Below are 23213 nucleotides of genomic sequence, written 5' to 3'. Positions count from 1 at the left end.
GTGGGGGATTGGTGTCTTTCTGTGCCTCTGTCTCTGGCTGGTTACTTATTTGTAAACATGCTCCCAGTTGAGCTTATGAAAAGAAAGATTATGGCTGGAGGTTACACTTGGAAAAGTTGGGAAGGCAGATGAATTTGTATAGATGACTTCTAAGATCCACACCAGTGGTCAAAATTCTCAAGAACTGAAATAGCAGATGGAGAAGGTACATCAAGAACTCTAAGACACTGCATTCACTACTCAATATCCACAGTGAACTTTTTAGGATACAGAACAGAGATACCATGGATGTGCTGGGAAAAGTAACATATTTTCCATTCCTCCTCCCCCACTCCACTCCATGTGGATCAAGTGAGCTTTTCCAGTTCTGCTGACACAATGAGATGCTTAATGGGAAAGAGAAAGCTTGTCTCTGGGGCATCACCATTTAAACTTCAGTGACTTTGGATTTGAAGTCAGGTGGAAGAAACTGACTGTTCAGAGTCCTGCAAGCAAAATAAATATGAAAAAGAGAAGCTGTGGGTACAAAAGATAAGCTTTGTCTGCTTCACAGTTTTGCCCAGGCAAGTGGTGTCGAGAAGCATGAATAAAAGTGATTTATCCTGGGTTCCCCTCTTTACCCTGCAAGTCTGCTATGGCATCAGAAAAGTCTGTGATGAAAGTCTTCTCTGAGACATTAAGTCCTTCATTAATACCCATGGAAGGAATCCCCCTTTTAAAATAACACCTTAAAGAAGCATGAATCTAACAGTTATTTTCTAATAGGCACATAGAGTTGAACCTGAGACCCTAAAGGGAGGAAACAGGTGATCATGCTGGAGAAAGTTCCATCCAGCTTCACACGTGAGGCTTGGCCGGAGTCTTGATTCTTCAAGTGCCTGTACTGGCTCCCAAAATACCGCTCCTGGCCTAACACAAAGTCACTGTTTTCATAGGACACTTGCAACACTTACACAATCAAAACAAAAACATGCACAGACTTGGTGCCTTTGCTGTTTAGTATCCGTGGAATTCACAGGGGCACATATTTCACCAGATGTAAGAAAAAGGTGATTATGAGCTACATACAAAATAAACAGCATGCAAAACTTCCTCGCTGTAAGCATGATGACCTCACCCCTCGCTTTTGTGAATGAGCATTACTGACAGGCAGTCAGACCATAAGCAGACTGGCCAATCAAAGCTCAGCAATGCCTGGTCCCAAACTGGTCACAGACATAAGAAATGCCAGTTTTCAGAACCCAGTAACAAAACTTTAAAAGTTCTTGATAACAGAACTTTATAAGCAATAACAACAACAACAAAAATCAGTTGAAAAGGAGAATTACTTTCAAATGGTTATTAGCTAATAATAGGACTATAATCCTTGCAAAGAAATTCTGGAGAATGCAAAATGATGAGAAGGCTGAAAATGGAAACACACTATGCTTAAGAAGGGGAAAATGAGTGACTTTGGGAAAAAATGATTTTTTTGTATGGTTCTCTTTTAGGGTTCATACACCACTTCTAAAAATTTTTCTCAGCACTCCTTCTAAGTGGGTTGTTATTTCCTTTCCAGGGTCCCTTGGCTGAACATGTTCATGGACTTGAACCTCTTTCCTTTTAAAGGTCTGAAGAAGCCCTTGTTTACCCACCTGGATGGCCTCAAAATCAGCATTTCATCTCAATGTGTTGTGTTAGGGTTGTACCTTTTTAAAGAAGCTATTAAAAAATTAAAACCAAGAAGAAAATCTCACTCCTTACAGGGTTCTACCATCAGCTGGTTTGGACTTCACACTCATGAGGTTACAAATTCAAATCCCTAAATAAACCAGTTTTGGTTTTTCCCCACAAACACTTGTCCACTTGCACTTGTGCTGTGATCTCAGCCCTGTCTGGGCACAGCTGGCAAGGGTCATTATTTAAAGGAGATGGGACACTTGTTTAAAGAAAGCGTAGGTGGATCCATGTGCATCTTTGTGCATCTTTCAGTTGAAGGTGGGTTAGTCAAACCATCTTGATATAAATAAGTGAAAGAACATATTATTACCTAAGTAAATGGACTATCTCAGGGATAGAGACATAATTTGAAGGATAAACATGTATATCCTTTGCTAGTCATTCCCCTGAAAATGTTTTTAATGTACTTAATTATCCATTAGAACAGACAGAATGGAATCACAATTCTAGATAATCCAAAGTCATTGCTGCCTGACTTCAGCATACTATGTCTACCCTCCTGCACACACTCATTTCCTCCTTATGTTTTGCTTAACTTCAGTTCAGTTCTGTTCAGTTCAGTCTCTCAGTCGTGTCCAACTTTTTGCGACCCCATGAACCGCAGCACACCAGGCCTCCCTGTCTATCACCAACTCCCAGAGTCCACCCAAACCCATGTCCATCGAGTCGGTGATGCCATCCAGCCATCTCATCCTCTGTCGTCCCCTTCTCCTCCTGCCCCCAATCCCTCCCAGCATCAGAGTCTTTTCCAATGAGTCAACTCTTCACATGAGGTGGCCAAAGTATTGGAGTTTCAGCTTCAACATCAGTCCTTCCAATGAACACCCAGAATTGATCTCCTTTAGGATAGGATGGACTGGTTGGATCTCCTTGCAGGACAAGGGACTTTTCAAGAGTCTTCTCCAACACCACAGTTCAAAAGCATCAATTCTTTGGCACTCAGCTTTCTTTATAGTTAAACTCTCACATCCATACATGACTACTGGAAAAACCATAGCCTTGACTAGACAGATCTTTGTTGACAAAGTAATGTCTCTGCTTTTGAATATGCTGTCTAGGTTGGTCATAACTTTCCTTCCAAGGAGTAAGCGTCTTTTAATTTCATGGCTGCAATCATCATCTGCAGTGATTTTGGAGCCCAAAAAAATAAAGTCTGACACTATTTCCACTGTTTCCCATCTATTTCCAATGAAGTGATGGAACCAGATGCCATGATCTTCGTTTTCTGAATGTTGAGCTTTAAGCCAACTTTTTCACTCTCCACTTTCACTTTCATCAAGAGGCTCTTTAGTTCTTCTTCACTTTCTGCCATAAGGGTGGTGTCATCAGCATATCTGAGGTTATTGATATTTCTCCCAGCAATCTTGATTCCAGCTTGTGCTTCTTCCAGCCCAGCGTTTCTCATGATGTACTCTGCATATAAGTTAAATAAGCAGGGTGACAATATACTGCCTTGGCGTACTCCTTTTCCTATTTGGAACCAATCTGTTGTTTCATGTCCAGTTCTAACTGTTGCTTCCTAACCTGCATACAGATTTCTCAGGAGGCAGGTCAGGTGGTCTGGTATTTCCATCTCTTGAAGAATTTTCCACAGTTTATTGTGATCCACACAGTCAAAGGCTTTGGCATAGTCAATAAAGCAGAAATAGATGTTTTTCTGGAACTCTCTTGCTTTTTGATGATCCAGCGGATGTTGACAATTTGATCTCTGGTTCCTCTGCCTTTTCTAAAACCAGCTTGAACATCTGGAAGTTCACGGTTCACATATTGTTGAAGCCTGGCTTGGAGAATTTTGAGTTTTACTTTACCAGCATGTGAGATGAGTGCAATTGTGCGGTAGTTTGAACATTCTTTAGCATTGCCTTTCTTTGGGATTGGAATGCAAACTGACCTTTTCCAGTCCTGTGGCCACTGCTGAGTTTTCCAAATTTGCTGGCATATTGAGTGCAGCACTTTCACAGCATCATATTTCAGGATTTGAAATAGCTCAACTGGAATTCCATCACCTCCACTAGCTTTGTTCATAGTGATGATTCCTAAGGCCCACTTGACTTCACATTCCAGGATATCTGGCTCTAGGTGCTTAACTTAAAACATGCATTTACTAGAGAAGGTCATTGGAAGGTGTTGAACCTGAACCTTTATGCAAATTCTCATTTTTTAGTTTTCTCTAGATATTTTCATCAGTCTCCTCATCATTTTTTCCCTATGCATAAGTCAGAAAGAAACTCCCATTAGTTTTCCTGGGATTGAAAGCAGTTTAGAGCAAGAGAAGGACAATCATTTTTCTTTTTTACATATCTATTTCCCTTTACTAGGTAAGCACTTTGAAGAGTTGAGGACTAGAATCATCTATTATTCATTGCTGTATTCCCAAGATTTAGTAGGTCCTCAATTAATATTTACTGAATGAATTTAGTACAAAATATTTAACAACGCATTAAAATATTTTACCAGTCGATTCTATAATTTTAACTGTTGGTTTAGCATAGAGCATTATATTGCTCTGGGCAAGCAGGTAAGTGGTTATTTACAAGGCAGATTTATATATAATTGGATATAATGTATTCTAATGATCTGAATTGATTTGGTTAGTCTAATCTGGATGAAAGACACTCAGTCCACGGCATTATTTATTTCCTTGGTGGTAATAAATGAGATTCCTTCTAATACCTTGCTGATGGCAATTTGTGTGTCAGTCAAACAGTTGGAGGCTTTCCCTGTAGCAACAATGGTTTGGGGCAAACAATAGGACCCTTAAAAACCCATTTAATCCAGCTTTATTGTTTCATAAACTGTCAGACACTTCATTTTATTTGCCATGATGGGAGAACTGAACGGGATATGAGAAAAGCTGAGAGAGGACCACGGTATATAAGGAACTAAAAACTTCGAGATGATGATAAATAATAACATTGATGTGTTACTCTCCACCTGATGTGAAGAGCTGACTTACTGGAAAAGACCCTGATGCTGGGAAAGATTGAAGGCAAAAAGATAAGAAGGTGGCAGAGGATGAGGTGGTCAAATAGCATCACCGACTCAATGGACATGAATTTGAGCAAAATTCGGGAGATAGTAGAGGACAGAGGAACCTGGCATGCTGCAGTCAATCCATGGGGTCACAAAGAGTTGGATAGGACTTAGCGAATGAAAGACAACAACATGTTGAGAAAACTGCTTTCCCTCTAACCTCTCTTTCTCACTTGCATTTTTGGAAACATGTAGGCCATAAAGCCAGGTAAATAGCAAATGCAGAAATTTCTGATTATCATGTAGAACAGTTAAGACTGTAAAAATCAAATAATGTCAAATCAATTTGTAGAATCATGTGGAAGACTAGTTTATTATGATAGGAAAAATTGGGGGCAAACTACACCAAAATTAATATGTTCAGTTAAATGAAAACCGAAAGTGGGATCATAGTAAAAGCCAATATTTGTGACCACAGAAACAAAGTTCCAAGTAAAAGAGTTTTAAATTTTCATATTGCTGGAGTGGAATTCTTTAAATAACGCTTATTTTGTATCTCAATAGCTGATGGTATCTTTTACTCAAAATTAAGCAACTGATGCTTTTGAACTGTGGTGTTGGAGAAGACTCTTGAGAGTCCCTTGGACTGCAAGATCCTACCAGTCCATTCTAAAGGAGATCAGCCCTGGGTGTTCTTTGGAAGGAATGATGCTAAAGCTAAAACTCCAGTACTTTGGCCACCTCATGCAAAGAGTTGACTCATTGGAAAACACTCTGATGCCGGGAGGGACTGGGGGCAGGAGGAAAAAGGGACGACAGAGGATGAGATGGCTGGACGGCATCACCGACTCAATGGACATGAGTTTGAGTGAACTCCAGGAGTTGGTGATGGACAGGGAGGCCTGGCGTGCTGCGATTCATGGGGTCACAAAGAGTCAGACACGACTGAGCGACTGAACTGAGCTGAACTGAAGCAACTTTCTATTTTTTGACAGTATATTAATAGATTAGAGCAGTTCACCTTAATTCAATGATATGAACTGGACTTCACATTTTAGAAGTTAGATAAATCCTTTAAGAATTTAAATAGAACTGTGAACTAGGAGTCTAGAAACCTGAGTTCAAGTCTTTTCCTGCATATCTTCGTGGTAATTGCCCAATATCTCTTCTTACCAAAATGAGAAATATCATACGGATATTATGCAGACAAGATAATAGATAAGAAAATATTGGTCTAACCTTTTGGGAGATATACATCCTAGGGACATAATATTATTTTTATTATGTCAGAATTAGCTAGTCTTATATTCAGTTCTAACCCTTCAGCAAAATATAGATGTGGAAATACTTCAAACAAGAGCTACCCTGATGATTGAAAGTTCTGGAAACATGTTACTGAGGAAGATGAAAGGAAGCAGTGTTATTTATCCCATTGAAGAAGTGATGGGAAGAGAATGAAATAGGTTTAGAAGTAGAGCAGTGGTTCTCAAAGTGTGGTCCCAAGACCAATAGCAGAAGCATCACTTGGGAACTAAATACTAAGTGCCCATCCTAGGTCTCCAACCTCAGACCTGTTAAATCAGAAACTCTGAGGATCGGGCCCAGGAGTCTATGGTTTAACAGTTCTCCAAGATCATTCTGATGCACACTGCAGTTTAAGAACCACTTAGAGGATAAGAGTGGCAGTCATAAGCAAATAATAAAATGAACAGTGTTAACAGGAAAAAAAAAAGGATGTGTGTGTTCTTAAATGTTGACTCTTAACCCCTGTCCAATAAACTTAAGAGCTATAGAAGGAAGTAAAGAAGTAATATAAAGGGGAAAGACAGTACAGAAACAATCCAGGGAGGGCTCTTTTCTTTTCTTTTTTTTCCTTTCAAGGAAGGTTCAGAACCCTGATAACTACATGTGGTTTTATCCTCAGATAGAATTTTAACATTGATTTATTACAAGATGAAGTCTTATGAGGACAGTAGGTAGCATGAGATATAAAGCCACGTGCATGCACCAAACTCCAGTAGTGGTGGCTCTTAAATAGTTCATATTTAATGCAACGAAATTTAATAAAATAAAAAGAGAGAGACTGAGAGAGAGAGAAGAAGAAATGCCACCAAAAAAAAGGAAGAAAAGAAAGAGGGAGAGGAGAAGGAAAGGGAGGGACAGTGAAAGGAAGGAAGGAAAGGGAGGGACAGTGAAAGGAAGGAAGGAAAGAGAGGGACGAGCAAAAGAAAATGAGGTACAGAGAAATAATTGCCAACTCTCAGCACAGAAGTAGAAAGAGAAAGAATAAAAAGAGGACTTTCAATGTTTCTGGATAACGTTACCATCAGATAGCACAGCACACTGGAGCCTTGCTATGAATTCTGTCCTCTGGGGCCAGATTGTGGAGCTGCTTTATCATGAATTTCAATTCATCTTAACAATTTGAATTGAATTGAAATACCTCATTATGAGTATCTTTTGGCACTTTCGTAACTAAACCCCTTGAATAGATGCCAGACCATACTCACCTTATGTAACTCCCTCTCCTCCTCGAAGAATTGTTGCTACAGTGAAGAATCAAAGTTCTTTTTTTTTTTTAAACAAAAACAAACATATTTACTCTTACTTTATTATGTGGGCTAGCCAAATGCAAAGATATATGGACCTGCTAATAGCCTTAGATACTGTGGACAAAAGATTTCCAACTCCCTTTACCATATCTTCTCAGGTAGCGCCTAGTGTGAAGAATCCACCTACCAGTGCAGGAGATGCAAGAGATGTGGGTTTGATCCCTGGATTGGGAAGATCCCCTGGAGTAGGAAATGGCAACCCACTCCAGTATTCTTGCCTGGAAAATTCCATAGACCTCCTCTTTCAGGGAGGGTTATTAACCAACCCAAAAAGATCAGGAAAGAAAAGTAATATGAGGAAAGAGGAAAATCCAGTTATTTAAGATATCAATATATACAGTAGTGATCTCAATTCTTCCCAAATGAAATGTTCCTTCTTTTGATTACTAAAGAAACCTTAAAATTACCTAAAGAAAACAACTTCCCTTTACCATTCACCATTCATCTAGATGGCTGCTTCCCAGCAAGAGTCATTAATAAGACAAAAATAATGTAAGTATGAGACCAAACCAAATTAAACAACAACAAAAATTGCAGATTAACTTCTCCTCTTTGACAGTTATTAGACTTAAAGTTTTAGGGACTGACATTTGAAATCCTAACTTCAATGTGTCACTTGGTAAGCCTTCTGATCTCTTTTGGACAAGTTTGAGTCAAGTATGTGAATAAGATGACTCAGAGAAATATCTAATATATCTGATATCTTAATTAGGATCACAAAAGATACTGGGAGATAGGATAATGGACTGAATCTAAGGATGAGGAAAATGGTGTTTGACAGTAGCATGTACAAAACAGACGTAAGTATTTTAATAAATAGTAAAACAAGCTAGGTCGATACTGCTGAACAGTTGCCAAGAAGATTAATATGAGGTTTTATGCATAGAAATTCAGTACTTAGGAAGCATTTAAATAGTTATCATCACCTTCTGCTTTCTATTTGTCAGTCCACATCTAGAAAATTGCTCTCGATTCTAAGTAGCACATTAAAAAAAGGCAGATAGACAAGCTTAAGTGTGGAGACTAACAAGAATAATTGAAGTGTTTGAAATATGCCATAGAAGGAGTGTTTGGAGACGCTAGGGAAAAGTAGACTCTGGAAGAAACCTGGTTTCTTCTTTTAAATATCTGTAGGACTGATAGGTGCAAGAGATGAGACTGACACTGTATGATCCAAGGAATGATGGAAGAACTTCTTGTGACTCGATAGGAGGGAGAAATATTTAAACTATCTGAGTTCTCCAAAGACGGAATTGCTGATTAGTGAAGTGGTCTCTTACAGGTAGCAGGGAAAATTCCAACAGAAGATAAACTAGATGGCTTTTATGGCTTCTTTGTCGTTGAAAATCCATGGATTTAGAATCCGAAAGGAAATCTGGCTGAAGCAAGCATCAGAAATACATTCTGCTGAAATAACGCCATTTGCAGCAACATGGATGGACGTAGAAATTATCACACTAAGTGAAGTAGATCAGAATGCGAAGGACAAATCCCATATGATATCACTTACATGTGGCATCTAAAATATGACACAAGTGAACTTATCTATGAAACAGGAACAGACTCACAGAGAACAGACCTGGGGTTGCCACGGGGTGGGGGGATGGGCTGAGAGTTTGGGATTAGCAGATACAAACTACTACACACAGGGTGGATAAACAAGGTTCTACTCTAGTAGCACAGGGAACTAAGTTCAATATCCTGTGATGAAACCTTAATAGAAAAGAATATTAAAAATGGATATATATCTATAGCTGAAAAACTTTATAGTAGAGAAGCCCCAGAAATACAACATTGTAAATCAATTATACTTCAATAAACTACATTTTAAAAAATTAAAATAATAATAGTGCATTCTGTAAAACTATATTGTTATAACATCTGCTCTCCCACTCTTCTCTATTAACTTGGGTAGTTAAAAGCCAATGATATGTAATCTTGATCACCTAGCTCTATGGCTAGAGGGACTTGCATTCCTGGGTCCCACAGGACTGTGACAATTGAAGAGACAGTTCTTGGCAGATTGCCACACACAGGGCACCAAGTGGACTGCAGACTGAGGCATACCTACAAGTCTTTCTGCGAAGGAAGTCTCTTGGCTTGTCCTTAAACTTCTGTTTGAGGTACACACTTCAAGCCTGGCACATTTCTAGTGGACACAAAGCTATTCTCAAGGATCTCAAGGAACATAGGTTGAGGATATCATCTGATGTCTCCCTCTCTGTCTTGCTCTTGCTCACTGGTATCTCCCAGAAAAGAGTTTGCACAGATATACCTTGTTTTATTGCACTTTGCTCCATTGAACTTTGCAGATATTGTGTTTTTTTACAAGCTGAAAGTTTGTGGGAACCTGAGTCAAGCAAGTTTATCAGTTCCATATTTCCAATAGCATTAATTTCTAATTAAGGTATGTACATTGTTGTTGATTTTTTTTTAAGATAGAATGCTATGGCACACTTAATAGACCATAGCACAGGGAAACACAACTTCTATATTCACTGAGAAACAAACAAAAAAGATCATGTGACTCACTTTTTTGTGATATTTGCTTTATTGTAGTGCTCTGGAACCAAACCCACAATATCACCAAGGTATGCCTATAAACTTCTTTGCAGCCTCAATTTTTGTGACTGCCACCTAGGAATCACTACCAAAGCACTGAGCAGCAGGAATTACACTTGTGATCTCAGCAAGGCTGTATATATTTGTAGCTTTTAAAAGCTGATGTATGAGGGTTTAGCTTCCAGCCAGATCTGGGTGCTGAGATCCTCCCCTTAAAGACACTGACAGATTCTGGCACATCCTCAAATACTGGGAGCTATTAAAAGTATGATAGGCTGCTTGGACAAGCACAAAAATTTAAGAGATGACAGAGCTGGGACAGGGTTGAACAAGAAGGTTCACCTCCTACACAAGGCCTACACAAGGCCGCTCCTCCAAGACCAGGAGAGAGAGTTGTTTCATCCATATAGGAACCAACACAGAATGCCAAGAAAAAACAAAGAAACAGAGGAATATGTTCCAAATGAAAGAACAAGAGAAAACTTCAGTAAAAATTAATAAAATGGAGATAAGTAATTTACCCGATAAAGTAATGAGTGGTCATATGATGTTCGCTGAACTGGGGAGAAGAATGGATGAACATGTGAGAACTTCAAGAGAGAGATGGAAAATAGAAAAGAGTACCAAACAGGAGTCACAGAGCTGAAAGATAACTAAACTGAAAAATACACTAAGAGGAGTTCGAAACGAGACTAGACAAAGCAGAAAAAAGAATCAGCCAACTAGAAGACAAGGCAGCAGAACTCACTCAATCAGAACAGCAAAAAGAAAACAAAAATTTAAGAAGTGAAGACAGATTAAGGGGCTTATGGGACAACATGAAATAAACTAACATTTCTGTTAGTAAAGTCCCAGACGGAGAAGAGAGAGAGAAAGAGACAGACATTGTGTTGAAGATATAATGGCTGAAAGCTTTCCTAACCTGGGGAAGTCAATAGACATCCAGATTCAGGAAGCCCAGAGATGTTCAGATAAGATGAACCTAGAGAGACCCACACCAAGACACAATATAATTGAAGTGCCAAATGTTAAAGAGACAGAATGTTAAAAGCAGTGAGACTTTGTAAAACACTTAAACGTATTTACTTCCGATAACTTTATGAGGTAACAACACATCAACTACCATGTTGATCAACACACATCAACTACCAAAAACCTACCTTTTACAGAAGAGCTAATGCAACTTCAGAAATTTTAAAGGAAATAATTATCAATAGCATCAGATCTAGAACAGAGAAGCTTTGATTCATGGAAGTTAAACTTTCAATCATACCTTTGGACCTTCACCATCTGACATATCTCCTAAAATTCTCCCTGATGCTGAGATCATTAGTTGATTAATTAAAAGTCATTGAAAGCTATTCAAAGCCATAACTCATTATTCTATGATCATGGAAGTACTTTAGGAGAACAAGTGTTTGATTGTACTCTAAGTGAACAAGGAAGTTGTAAAGGGTGCTTCTCAAGAGGTCTTCAGGATACTGTGATCATTTTACTAATGGGCAGGTCATACTTTTCCATTAAATCTACCAGTCACCACACTGTGGGCAAAATCAGAGAAAAATCTAGGAATTAAGACACGCTGATGACCTCACTTGTGCACTGCAATGCCAGTTTATTCAGTTAATAATAATCACACACACACAATCTTTTCAGGATTGATTTCCCTGGAATCTTGGGATCATGGGATGTCAAGTGACTTTAAAATTTTGGTTTTCTCCATCCCACTACTGTAAGCTATCCTCTCCTTAGCACAGAACTTGACCCCATTTAGTGACAGTGGTATGCTACCCACAATCTCCCTGGTAAACATTTACTCTGCTCTAAGCATCAGCAAAAAACAAATGGTTCTTTGTAGGCCTTCAGGCTACTACAAGTTTAACACTAATCAGATATACCTGATGTCAGGAAATAATTCTGGTTTTTTGGGTAGAAGTCTAAAAGGAGAGTTTTCTGAGGGGCTAACAAATAATTTAGGTAATTAGGTACAAAGGAGATAAGCAGAGCTAAGTTTAAGTCTCATGCTTCCCATGATTTTTACTAATAGAGACTAATCTGAATAGTCTCATCCTTGAAAACACCTCCTCTCTCCAGGGACATACCTACCGCTTAGGGACCTCCAACATGCTGAGACTCATTCCACCATTACATCTCTGTGACGCTGGAAAAATTCAGTGGACTGTCAAATTCAGTGGTCTGTCAAACCAGGACAACAAATCTCTCCAAGTGTTAAAACAGTTGATAGTCAATATATTTATGGGGTAAGTTATGCAAACAGGTTAATAATAATCGCACACACACAATCTTTTCAGGATTGATTTCCCTGGAATCTTGGGATCATGGGATGTCAAGGGACTTTAAAATGTGATCATCTGAGCCTCCTGGAGAGACAGTAAACTGCCAAAGAAACAGGCGTAGGATGATAATTTAACATTCCACATTTTACCTGCCATATAGTGTCATCTTTGGGATTTGCAGATGCCAGTTACATCAATTAAATAGAGCACCCCATCCCCACTGCTTCCTTCAGAAAGGCTGAATATACTAACAGAATATTGATAACAAAGATTTTGCTAAATAGCCACTTTTTATTTTTAAGAGTATCCCTGTTGAAAATGTAGAAATCTAAAAATACATACAAACTAAATGTGGATGCATTGCATGTATGATTTCTCTTTGCATCTGGTAACTGCATGCTATTAGCTCCACTTGGTACAACAGCTTGACATATTCTGGGATTTATTAAAATGTAAATGATAAAGCAGAAAAGAATGTTCAGACAATTGGATTACTCCATTGACTGAATGTTCCAATACTGTATCTATTTTTGTCAAAGCAATGGTGGCTCCTGCTGTGGAATGCTGAATGGAATATTCCATTGTGGAACATGGGGAGAACTTGAATAAAGGAAATTGAAACCTAATCACTGAATTTTTAATTCCCCTCTCCAAAAGCAACAGATTGCCAATACTTTCTAAAAGAAATTATGATAATTTTGGCACATAATTATTGGAAGGCTACCATTCACAACTAAGTATTCAGCATCTATTATTGGATCTGTGACTTCATTCATGAAAACAATGATACATTCGCTTGTTTTGCTCTTGGCCTTGGCTTGTTTTATTTACGAAATTATACAATGAACATGAATATATGTGATATGGATGGCAGTGAATATGCACAAGAGAGACATTTTCCTGATGGGAACTGTTAGTATTTATTTCAGAGAAGAGAAGGCTGGGAGGTAGGTGTCTTTAAGGACTTGAAGGGATTGGGTTTAGAGAGAATGGAGACCAGCTGTCCTTTCTCTCCACAGGGAACAAGAGAAAATGGGATTAAACTACAGCGTGAGGGATTTGGGATCGAAATGAAATAGAATTTCCCAACTGTGTAGGCTCTCAAACACTGAAATGTGTCTCAAAGGAACTATATGGACATGAGTTTTATTTTGAGTGTTAAAAAATGGAAAGGCACATTTTCACTATATGATCTTATATGGATAAAGAAGAATGGACTGGATGATGTATGGCTCCTGAATTCTCTTGATCTATGAGTAGAATATAAAAATGGGGGAGTGGTAGCTAAGAGAAGTAACTTTTTAAAATAACAGTTATTTTTCAAAGTCAAGTTTTTTCAAGGGGACAGACTGGTAACTTGTACCTATATGTGAAATGTTAAACTGAATGGAATGTCATGTAATAAGGTGGGTGGGAACAAAGACTGTGGGAATACAATACGCACTTATTTCTCCTCTACTCCCATTTCTGCTCTTTAGTAGTTCAAGTTTAAAGGCAAAATGCCCTTAGTCATGCGTGGAGTTTAACATATGTCTATTGATTTTTGAATTTGTAAGAATGTGGTGAAGGCTCCTGGGAAACTAAACTCTATCTCATTATATATATATGTGTGTGTGTGTGTATATATATATATATATATAGTAAGCATATGTATATAGGTTCTATCCCTGGGTCGGGAAGATCACTTGGAGGAGGAAATGGTAACCCACCCCAGTAGTCTTGCCTGGATAATCCCATGACAGAGGAGCCTGGCGGGCTACTTACAGTCCATGGGGTTGCAAAGAGCAGACACAACTGAGGGATTAAACAACAACATATATATATATATATATATATATATATATATATATATATATACACACACACACACACACATTACATATATATAATATGTATTTTATATATATATATGCATACATGTATATGAAAGTGTTAGTCAATCAATCATGTCCAACTCCAGCTCACCAGGCTCCTCTGGCCAAGGAATTCTCCAGGCAAGAATACTGTAGTAGGTAGCCATTCCCTTCTCCAGGGGATCTTCCCAACCCAGGGGTCAAACCGAGGTCTCCTATATTGCAGGAAGATTCTTTACCATCTGAGTCACCATGGAAGCCCATGCATGTATATACAAATATATATAATGTATACTTTATACATTATATATTTAAGTATACATTATGTATGATATATATTACATAGATAAGTATAGGTGTATATACATATGTATATAATGTATATTTTTCAAAAAGTTACACTCTAGCAAAATAAATGTATATTGCTCACATTTAATTAGCAGGAAATTGAGCACATGGGATTAAACGCAGTCTAAATTCAATTACTACTTTAAAAAATTATCACCAGACTAGATGTTGGTTGTCTCTTGATTTGAAGATAATTATATTTTCCATTTCCTGGAGACAGCTTAGTGTAGCAGAAAGAACACCATATTGGAGACAGAAACCAGGGGTCAGGTCTTATCTGAGTCATGAACTGATTGACCTGGACAGCTCTTAAGTGTGAGTTTCTATTCTGAGGAATAAAAAGTAAAATTAGGATATGTTAGACAGATTATTTTAAAGGTTCTCTTTTGGGTTCTAATAGGCTATCAATCATCAATACCAAAAGCTTTTAAGCTCTGAGCTCACTTCTTTCCTTTCCCCAGGGGATCTTCCCAACCCAGGGATCGAACCCACGTCTCCCACATTGCAGAACCCAGGTCTCCCACATTGCAGAACCCAGGTCTCCCACATTGCAGGCAGATTCTTTACCATCTGAGCCACCATGGAAGCCCATACATGTATATACACATGTATATAATGTATATTTTATATATATATAAGTATACATTATATATATGATACACATTACACACACACATATACACAAAATCTTTATAGAGAAGATTTTGTCCCCATAAAGTTAATAGTTTTCAACTTAGGCTGCGTATTAAAATCACCCAGTGAGCTTTACAAAAAATTCCCAGTTCCCAGGCTACACCGCACACCAATTAAATCAAAGTCTTTTGAGGAAGCCCTCATGTATCAGCATTTTCCCACCTGGCAGTAACAATGGGCAGTCAAAGCTGAAAACTCCTGCTTTGGGCACAATGAAATAAAGATACGTTGTTTCACTATGAACTCAAAAATTGTATCTGTCTTGATACCTTCCTATGACTTTAGTACCTAACAAAGTGTCTGGCCTATTTAAAGTAGGTGCTCAGGAAATCATTAACATATTAAGTGAACTTTGGCCAATCCCTCGTGAAAGAGGGTTTTTCAAATCTGGTGTCTACACTGATCATTTTCACTTTGATCTTCACTGAATAAGGGCTCAATTCTCTACTTTTGTTTGCCAGTGCAAACAAGGAAGGCAAGTAAAATAACGGGCAACCTATTGCAGTTAGCACAATTCAACTATCTTGGGGTGGATGCAAGGAAATCATCCATCTCCATATCCTTTAGAGAAGAGGCTCTTGGGGGAGCTAAGGATACATCTCCTACATGACTCCACACATTCAGGTGAAAATAAACAAAACATCTGAGTGTCCAGATGTCATTCACTCATTCATCAGATGTTTATGAAGTACTTACATCATGCCAAACACTGTGATAAACTAGTAGGCTTTCTCAATGAGGATTTTGTACCAGAATTAAACCTTCATACCCTGGCCATCTTTACATGTAATGAATCAATTTCCTTCCTATACATATAGCCTAATTTCAGTTATATATCATTGTTGAGACAATTGAAAAATATAGTCACTGAAATAATTGTTTTGCTCTGTGGGTTCAGATGACAAACTCGAGGTAAAAAAGGCTGCAAGTTTAGGAGATAAAATGACAAACAGAACACAGTACCTGTCCTTTAGAACAGTATTCTCCAATAGAAGCTTCACAGGCAGTGCAGGGGTAGAGAACCCACCTGTCCGTGCAGGAGACGCAAGAGACTGGGGTTTGATTCTTGGGTTGGGAAGATCCCTTGCAGTAGGAAATGGCAACCCACTCCAGTGTTTCTTGCCTGGAAAGTCCCAGGGGCAAAGAAGCCTGGTGGGCTACAGTCCATGGGGTCGCAGAGTTGGACATGACTGAGCACACACGCACCCCTGTCCAATACAACTTTCTCAAGGATGGACTTGTGCTGTATCTGTGCCAGTCAACACGGTAGCCACTAGACACAGGTGGATCCTCAGCACTTGAGATTTAGCCAGTGCACCTGAGAAATTGAATTTTAAATTTTACTTAATATTAAATTAATGCAGCTATATATGGCAAGTGGTTACCTTACAGGACAAGACAGCTCTAGAATATCACATTCAAATTGAGGAGATTGCTACCTAAGTTCTCATAACCTGGGTGATAAGCGCTAATATATGGTAAGAACAGAATGCTATGAAAGCACCTAGGTGAATAAGCTAGTCTTAGGGTTGAAGTGAAGACTTCCAAAGGAAGCGATTTCTAGGATGATACCTGAAGGACAAGAGATGGAGTCTGGAAGGGGTGATGGAGTACCAAGCAGAAGGTGCAGGTGTGTGAGAAAGCCCAGAAGAGAACAAGGGTGTTAAGAAATGGCATAGATGTGTGGCAAGGGCCTACAAAAGCGGTGGGACATGGGGAGTCCAGAGAAGGACGTTGGGGCCAGGAACCAGGCTAGGAAGGGCTTAGATGTAACAATGGTTAAAGGGCAATGGGAAGCCAGCGAAAAGTTTGAAACTGTGGAACGATATGATCATATCTGTGGTTTAGATGGATTTCCCTGGGTGCTATTTGGCAGCGTGAAAGGGAGAAACTGGAGGCATGAGACAGTAGTCCAGGTGATATGACGGTTGTCTTAAACAGTTGGAGGATGAAGACACATTTAAAAATGGAAAGACAGAAAAACCAGAGATTCACCTGATTGGTCTTGACAGGTGGGAAGAGAAAAAGATAAGGATCACACTTTGGTTTCTGACTTATGAGTAGATGACTGTGCTGTCTATTAAGGGCAATGTGGGATTATTTAGAAATTGCTTTGAAATTGAAAATTTCCCATCATATCAGATTATTTGCTCCTCATAGATCCTGAAACTAGCTTTGATATACACTAGAGAAAACACCCAAATTGTGAGAGCATACTCTTCCAAGAAATCAACACAAGTTCACAGTTGATGCAACATTGCTTTTATTGGGGGTTCAGGGGACATATGACAAAGTCTCATAAAATGTCAACAGAGTCACATTTTGTGCTTGGCTATGCTTAAAAAAGAAAACCACCTGTTTATTTATGAACTCCCTTAATGAGCACTGTGTGAGAGATGGCCAATGATCATCATTTTGAAAATAGGACGACCTGAGCCACCAGGAGGTCTAAGTGTGCCAAAGCCGGATAGCTAAGTGGAAATTGACAACAGTCAAATATTCAGGTCCTTCCAAATGTCTAGATGCTTGCTCTCAAGTAGACACAGTTCAACTGACTCCTTCAAGACAAAATTGCGTTTTGAACCTCTGTATTCTCCAGTAGACCACTTTATTAATTATTACTAAGTGCCAACTAAAGGCAAAGGGGCTAGTATAGAAGACTAAGATTTCCTTAATTCTATTTTTTTATGGCTGAAGTATTCTTGGGTTAGTTATATGGATAACTGACAATTAAAATAGCAAATAACCATTGATATTTTCAAAAACCATAAAGACTATCAAAACAGACACGTTTAAACATTCATGCAGAAACTCTTATGACTATATACTGTGTATAAATTTGGTTAAGAAAATGCTCATTAGAAGATCTGACTGGTTTAGGTGAAGGAAGAATGCCAAGTAACTTGAGAATATCAGTGAAGACATTGTACACATAACTTGGGCTGCTGTGTGTTCTTTGCGGCTAGACCATTGACAGTTTTTGAAACTAAAGATGTGAGTTCACAACTATCTATTTTTCACATTGAAGTGAAAAGCCAAAGAGGTAGCCAAAAGTGAAGCAATGTACTTGGTATGGTGCTCCTTGATCACCCAGACAGAATGTTTCCATTGGTGAAATTCAAGCTCATGCTTCATTTAGGCAGGGTGGTGTAGTTCAAGAGCCTCTGAGGGCATGGTTTCTGGATCTAGTTGTTATATTCCAATGAGCGATCTTTTGTAAGTTGCTCTATCTTTACAGGTTTATCACATCTGTAGGAAAGAACATTGCAATAGATGACCTTTAAGCTCTCCCCACCCCCTGTTTTTGTTCTCAAGAAGTTAAGATTTCATGCTGACCAAAGCTAACAGTCTCCTCAGAGTCTGGTCCAAAAAAAGCTTAAAATGCTGATAAACTCTGTTCCCCAGTAGCTTCCATTTCTGTCATGAAAATACATTCCACCATGCTAGTTCAACCAGAAAACTGAAAATTTTGAGAAGATAATTAAAGAAAATAGCTATGTGTCTACCAGAGAAAAATATCAAGGAATACAGAAGTGGCAAAATTACAAACTTGGAACACTGTGGCTTAGTGCCTTAGATCATGAGCTTTGAAATCACAGTCCTGATTGTGAACCCTGTATGTAGCAGTTTGGCAAGTTACTTAAACCTCAGGTTTCTTTATGTAAAATGGAAATACAAAATAATATCTATTTTGCAGGGTTGTTGTGAAGCTTAAGAGAATTACTATATAAAATGCTTAACATGTAGGGAGAACTCAATAAATATCCACTGTTATTAGGCTAACAGAAAAATCACAAATCCTCATACTATCATCAATCACGCTCACTTATTTTAATGGAAGAAATATGATTGTAATTCCGGTCTACACCTGAGGTGGGCAAGGGGAAGTATGTGTGTAAAGTCTTCACCATGTATGTACATATAGATTGGCAATGGAAGTCTGGGATTTGGTCAACTGGACCTGTGCATTCATAATTTCCTGAAATCACCAGGTAGATGCCTTCCTCTTTGACTTTGCTCACAATAGTGCATCTATAGAAAGGATTCTATGTTCTTCCTTCCCATTTATATAAATCTTTAACATCCTTTAAAATTCACCTTGTATTTCCTTCCTTTAGGAACTTTCTTCCCTAGACAGACCAGTTTGCCCCGCCTAAGTGGACTTCCTCCGAGCTCCTTGCTTATATCTTTCATTTTGCTCTTATGAATTGACTTGATCTGTTACTTCTCTTTTCAAAAGTTTATGTGCTTCTGTTTAACTAGGTTTAAACTCCTTAGAGGCAGTGACTATGTCTCACAGAACCTAGCTTGCCTGATAAGAAGGCTGGTTGTTTGGTGTCAGTGGGTACTGTATTTCGATGACACATTCTGAGTTCCCGTCATCATTTTATCCTTTGTATTGCCTCCTACTATTCTGTGATTGCAAAAGAACTCAATCTTCTTTAAGTCATTCTTTTAAGGTCAAACTCTGTGTGTGGCTAACATGCAACCGACCTCTGGCACGAACAATTTTCTATTTTAAAAATTAGCGTATTAATAAGCATAGTCATACTAGAAAAAAAAGTTTTTAAAAAAATGAAGGTCACACAGAATTTAAATACAAACAGAGGAATACACATGAGGAAGGGAAAGTCCTTGCTCATTCAAGATCTAGATAGCTTTCTTAAGGGTTTCTGTTTCTTGAAAAGCTTGCCTCTTGTTCTGAGATGCTACTGGCTGAAAACTGCAGCATCTGGGTGTGCTGACTGGCAGGAGAGACGTCTTCAGGTGATGCTGTTCTTTGTTTCCACTTCGCAGTTGGCTTTAGCATCCATCGGGACAGGGTTTCTGCAGTCTGTGTTGTTTCACTGGGAAGACATTCCTGAGGAAGGGGGACTATAGGACCAGCTGAAAGGAACACGGAGACGACTAAAAAAATAACAGAACACGTCACAGAAGGTTATCACATTGACTCTTTGCTACAAATAAAGGAATGTTACGATACTTTGAGGGCCAGGCTATTTCCAACTATGAGTGAAATGCTGCATCACGAGAAAAATGGAGCTTTCTCACTGTTCACCTTGTTTGGGAATCAGTCAAGCAACAGCATTGTTCGGGAGTGTGTGAGAGAGCGCCATGCTCCTTGCCTGGGGAGAAAGCACTCCGTAAGAAAAGCTTCAGGTTTTATCCAACAGGCAACTTACTGAAATAGGACACGGAGGAAAACAACAAAAGAACACAGGACATTAAGGACACATTCAACTAAATCTAAAGACTAAATGCAAAATAAAATAACTGTGGGTACAGCACACTTCTGCAACGCAGGAGTGAACAGAGAACGGCTAGGAGTCAATGTTAATTCCTTGTGTGTGTCTTTGTATTTCTAGTGCCTAGCTCAGAGCAGGACACATGGTACCCACTGAAAGAAAGAATGAAAGGAACCACAAAAGGCAGACAGGGAGGAAGGAAGGGAAAGGCAGAGAAAGAATGAAGGAGAAAGGAGGGAGAGTGAGAAAGAAAAGAAAGATTTCTGAAATGTACAAGAGGTGAGAGGCAGAGTGTGCAGAGAAGAAAAGCTTGGGTGAGAGAATATTCATGGACCTGATAAGAGCAGGCTCGCTTAATTCGAGAAGAGGTTATACATTCCGAGTGGTTTGAAACAGTGGGTGGGGCAATTTTCAGGAGGCTTTGAATGTGTTAAGGTTTAATTGGGGGAGGGTGGCATGTTAATATAACTACTGTAGGCTTTTGAAGGGGATAGTAACATGATTCAAAAATCAAGTGAAAAGGGGAATATATGAAACTCGAAGATGTCAACCCAATGGGGGAAAAAAAAAAACAAACCAAAGGATACTACGAGCAATTAATGAAGGCAGAAAGACTAAAGAATAGTCCTTCTGGTCTTAAAATAGAAAGGCAGGTGCTTGTCTGGGCTTCTTCTATGTTAATGTTGAAGGAAATGGGCTTAGGTCTCAGATCAAGAATTTCCTTCTCCCACTGGGTAGCTTTTTTCGTTCTTCGGCTGTTCCTCTTTTCCATCCCTGCCCTTCCTGAAAATGAACTTCAGTCTTTACAGTTTTAGAATCAAGGCAAAATATGTTAGTAAACACAGCACCTGGAGGTGGGATCAAATATAACTTTAAAGGGCAGCTGTTGGTACAAATGTCCTGAAGTTGTTCTTACACCTCTATAAGAATCGTTTACCAAAATTCCCCGCTGGAAAAGATTTTAGAGACCAACTAATCCAACACACTCATTTTACAGATAAGGATATTTGGGAAGAGCTGTATTAATGCTTCTTTTATTCTACAAAAGTTTTTATGAATGAAATATACTTTGCAGGTGGATTTTAAATTAACTAAGGCCTTTATTGTCAACCTCTTCATTATGTTAGCACAATGAAGATGCATAATGAATTAGGTACACTAAAAGGGATTTACACCGAAACATTTCTCTTTCAGCACTAAACCCTTTGGATACACTGAAAATGTTGGTTCTTTTCCTAGGTATAGTATACCTAGAAATACTATACCTAATACTATTCCTAATACCTAACAGGTATAGGATACATATATTTCTGAAAACCCGTAAAACAACCTAGTGTTAAAATATTATTAATAGGTATTTTTCCGTTCTGATGAAACACGCAATGAATGATCCTGGATGAGTGACTAAATAAACATAGATTTTGGAACTGATTATTTTGTGAACACAGAATGGGAGGATGGGGTGTTAAGGTTTTGATACATGTGTACGATACATTTGTGAATCAACAAAAATGCTACTGTAGCAAGGAAGGACGTTTCACACAATTTTTGAGAAACTCCTTTAGGTAGCTAATAATGCAAAGCCCCTGTGTACATGATCAGATGAAAACTAAATCAATGTATTGCTTTGGTGTTGCACAGATGTAGCCCATGCATAATGTCTCTTCTACAATGTGGACCCCATCATCAAAATGAATTTTGAGGAATAAACAGTATAAATATGCAAAGCACCGTATTCTAGGTGCCTAGTATGAGTCAAAGGTTTAACAAATCAGCTTTCTTTGGGACCTGTGACTACTTAATTGGAATGAGTAATATCTTGTATCATCTCAACATGAGCCTCCCTTGGAACCCTTTTTGTCTCCTGAACATATAAGCATAAATTGGGGCCCTTGCATTGCCTTCCTCGGGGTCCCTCTGTGATCTGATGGTGACAGTTCTCCAAACTTGCCTCAGGAGCATCTACACCTGCTGAGCACGTAGCAAGCGCCGAGCGCCAGGCTGACCAGTCAGTTGCTGTTGCTCTGCCTGGGTTTCCCCTTAACAGCTAGATCTTCAGGGGCCAACACCTTGGTGTGGTGGGCTCTCCAGTTCAGGAGACACCATATTGAGATACCATAAAGGAAGGTGATATTAGTGCATAAACGACTAGAGCCAGAGTTTCAATTATTCATCATGTGCCACCCAAAGTGGAGGAAAAACAGAAAAGAAGTTGTTTTTGTTATGATTTTGATTACTTTGATTAAATTAAAATTACTATCTCTGCCTAAGGCCATTTCCCTGGCATTTTATCTCATTATTCTAATAAAGGAAATGGATTTCTTATGAATAAGATTTACGATTCTAATATTCTCCATTACTTCAAGTTGTCCAAAGTCAAGATGAAGACTAAATCAGTAAAGAGCAGCAAATATTTTATAAATAATGTAAGTATGCACAACAATCAGCCTTTTAGTGACGGTTAATTTCCAACATCTAGGTCAGACACATTCATTCTTACATGAGAACATGGAGTTCTTTGCTTCTTTTATTAATTAATAAGGAATTTAAAAAATAAAAGCTGACTTTAAAATAAAAGCTGACTTTAAAAACATTCTACTCAGGAATCATTTCAAATGAGGAGAAATGCCCAAGGGAAAAAAAAAAATCTCAAGTAGGCAACATGTAAAGCAACACACAACTATATGCACATTAGTATAATTACACATTGCAAATTATATCGGATGTATCTAATATCTAATTTTTTGAAAGCTGATTCCACTTGAGATTTCAATAACAGCATCAACATTTTGCAGGTGGCTCCGTCTGTATAGTATCCAAAGGGAATTATTTCTCTAATGTGCTTTCAACCCTCATGTAAAAGCTGAAGCTCTTCTTTAAAGAACCAACAAACAATGAACATTGGGAATG

General features: G+C 38.6%; 1 long non-coding RNA gene across 9 annotated transcripts in view; it reads right to left on the bottom strand.

The window, feature by feature from the left end:
• Positions 1-17296: 17296 nt before the first annotated feature.
• Positions 17297-23213, bottom strand: part of LOC113905737 — a 298651-nt gene continuing 292734 nt past the window's right edge. For 8 of the 9 annotated variants that reach the window (XR_003514719.1, XR_003514721.1, XR_003514722.1 and 5 more), the window contains one exon: positions 17297-19965. This is a non-coding gene — a long non-coding RNA (uncharacterized LOC113905737). The remainder of the gene's footprint in view (positions 19966-23213) is intronic. The other variant, XR_003514717.1, reaches the window with a different exon arrangement.

This window comes from Bos indicus x Bos taurus, chromosome 15 (genome assembly GCF_003369695.1).
Source record: "Bos indicus x Bos taurus breed Angus x Brahman F1 hybrid chromosome 15, Bos_hybrid_MaternalHap_v2.0, whole genome shotgun sequence".
Lineage (NCBI taxonomy): Eukaryota > Metazoa > Chordata > Mammalia > Artiodactyla > Bovidae > Bos > Bos indicus x Bos taurus.
Note: the sequence above shows the minus strand (reverse complement) of the source record. Positions and strands in the feature narration are given on the sequence as shown.